The sequence below is a fragment of the Limulus polyphemus genome, unplaced genomic scaffold, assembly GCF_000517525.1.
Source record: "Limulus polyphemus unplaced genomic scaffold, Limulus_polyphemus-2.1.2 Scaffold13078, whole genome shotgun sequence".
Taxonomy (NCBI): Eukaryota; Metazoa; Arthropoda; class Merostomata; order Xiphosura; family Limulidae; genus Limulus; species Limulus polyphemus.
This window is the reverse complement of record NW_013678688.1, coordinates 7282-10049: the sequence shown is the minus strand read 5'-3', so window position 1 is coordinate 10049 and position 2768 is coordinate 7282. Positions and strand designations below refer to the sequence as shown.

Below are 2768 nucleotides of genomic sequence, written 5' to 3'. Positions count from 1 at the left end.
AAACATTGCTCAACATCATGAAAATTAAACCTTATTTTCAATAAGCAATCCTGAAGAATATTTGGGGATGCTTAACTTTTTTCCAGGTGTATATTTTGTGAACATTGTTTATTCATAAATAACGTTAACATAAATAATATTTTGTTAACATTATTTATGAATATTGCAATATTTGATTTATATATTTATTTCTTATATTAGAAAGTTTGTTTTTAATACAATAAAGTTTGTTTTATTTCTTCTATTAGAATCAATGTGGAGTTAACCTACTGTAATAAACGAGAATCAATGTGGAGTTAACCTACTGTAATAAACGAGAATCAATGTGGAGTTAACCTATGTAATAAACTAGAATCAATGTGGAGTTAACCTACTGTAATAAACTAGAATCAATGTGGAGTTAACCTATTGTAATAAACTAGAATCAATGTGGAGTTAACCTACTGTAATAAACGAGAATCAATGTGGAGTTAACCTACTGTAATAAACTAGAATCAATGTGGAGTTAACCTATTGTAATAAACTAGAATCAATGTGGAGTTAACCTATTGTAATAAACGAGAATCAATGTGGAGTTAACCTACTGTAATAAACGAGAATCAATGTGGAGTTAACCTATTGTAATAAACTAGAATCAACGTGGAGTTAACCTACTGTAATAAACTAGAATCAATGTGGAGTTAACCTATTGTAATAAACTAGAATCAACGTGGAGTTAACATACTGTAATAAACGAGAATCAATGTGGAGTTAACCTATTGTAATAAACTAGAATCAATGTGGAGTTACTGTGTCTTTAGTAGTGAAAAACAAGTTGGTGTTAAAGAGGTGAGATAAGAGAGATGCTTGAATATTGTTCAGGCTACTGTAAGTGCTGAACTGGTGTTCAGGTTGCTGTTAGTGAAGTGAGACAGGAGAAGTGCTTGGTTTCTGTTACGTTAGTTAGACAGAAGAAGTGCTTGGTTGCTGCTAGGTTAGTGAGACAGAAGAAGTGCTTGGTTGCTGTTTGTGAAGTGAGACAGGAGAAGTGCTTGGTTTCTGTTACGTTAGTGAGACAGGAGAAGTGCTTGGTTGCTGTTAGGTGAAGTGAGACAGGAGAAGTGCTTGGTTTCTGCTAGGTTAGTAAGACAGGAGAAGTGCTTGGTTGCTGTTAGGTTAGTGAGACAGGAGAAGTATTAAACAACCTTCTCAGTGCCAGGTTTACATTAAAGAGTAACAAAAGTAAGTGGTCAATTATTTCTCCAAAAGTTGAAATGCCCTTTCTTTCTGGTGGTACATTGCACTTCTCTACAGTGGGTATGTTAATCTGACCATAGGAGTTAAATAGTTAAAGGAAGACAACGTAAGAAATAATGACTAGGCTAATTTGCTGTTTAAACTTGAGATAAGTGGTGTGTGAGCATATACTCACACTCTTTGCATCAGGCTGAGGCCTAACCTTTCCGTGATGCTGGACTTCCGCAGTTCTACCGTGATGAATTTGGTAGCTTCTGAATAAAAGAAACAAGAGAATTCCACTTTAAGTGTTGTATTAAAACGGACGTGGTACTATGCTAGGTTTAAAAGAATCGAACTTTGGTTAAATCTGAATGGACAGTTTCAAAGGTGAATCTAACCCTACGTTGTTAAATTATCATTACAAAAAATTCCAATTTTAAATCGACGGAAGAATAAAAAATAGTATCATGCTTAGTATTTTAGGTCTATTAGTTACTTTATTTTAAACATTAAAAATGTAAAAAACAACTTATTCCTGACCATGAGAATACTCACAGGTATTTGTCTTGTACAGCCTTGATTGCTTATTTTTGGGTATAAAAGTAAAATGTAAAGTAAAAATGCTATATTTATATTTCCCTTTTCTGAAGTTGACTATTTCTTAGTGTATCCCACATATTTAAGTAACCCTTCATACTTACACAATAAGCATTATAAAGTTATTCGTATAGTATGCTATAAGAGTATATTAGTTGTATTAGGTCGTCAAGAAATTAATGTCGCCTTTTTTTAGATGAACAAACCCGAACAACTTATATATCAGAACAAAACATTTAGTAAATGAAATAGTCTCCATTCTTATCGATGATGCTTTTCAATCTTACAATCAGGTTGTTAATGTCCTAATTAAAGAAATAATTTAGCTTTGAAGTAAAAAACACGTGGATGTCCTCTTTAACACCTTCCACATTTGTATACGTTTTCTCATTTAGATGGTGTTGCAGCGAACGAAAAAAGGTGGTAATCTGATGGTGCTGTTACGTATCTACTTGTTTGTTAATTTCCGGTATAAATTCTTTCCGAGGAACTTCAGCGATACAAGTCCGTTCTTAATTAAACCAGTTTATTTTCCCCTCGATACAACTTTGTAATACACAGAATTTCCAATCAGTACGTTAAACCTAACTTATTTTATAACACACGCTATAAATCATAGTGATTCACACGCTTTACTTACGGTGCCTACTGTTCGCTTGACTCAATTATCTCTATCTTCAATTTATCTGCATATCTATCTGTCGCTGGCTTTATTTGTCGGGCTCATATACTAAAAAAGGGGGCGCCTGGCAAACAATCAAACATTCGCGGGGTTTCTCGATAATTCATGATTCTTTTAGAAACTCCAGCGCGCATGCTCCTAGCGTCGCGTGACTTCCACTGTCGTAACAGTGCCATATCTGGAGAATATGGTGGGTGGGAGAGAACTTCCCAACCCGATTCCATAATCTTGAGTTGCGTCAGACGTGTCACATGTAGACGTGTGTTGTCGT

The 2768-nt window shown here is 34.5% G+C and overlaps 1 long non-coding RNA gene across 1 annotated transcript in view; it reads right to left on the bottom strand.

Moving 5' to 3' along the window:
• Positions 1 to 1091: 1091 nt before the first annotated feature.
• LOC106477158 overlaps positions 1092 to 2768 on the bottom strand; it is a 5112-nt gene continuing 3435 nt past the window's right edge. The window contains exon 4 of the long non-coding RNA XR_002609372.1: positions 1092 to 1490. This is a non-coding gene — a long non-coding RNA (uncharacterized LOC106477158). The remainder of the gene's footprint in view (positions 1491 to 2768) is intronic.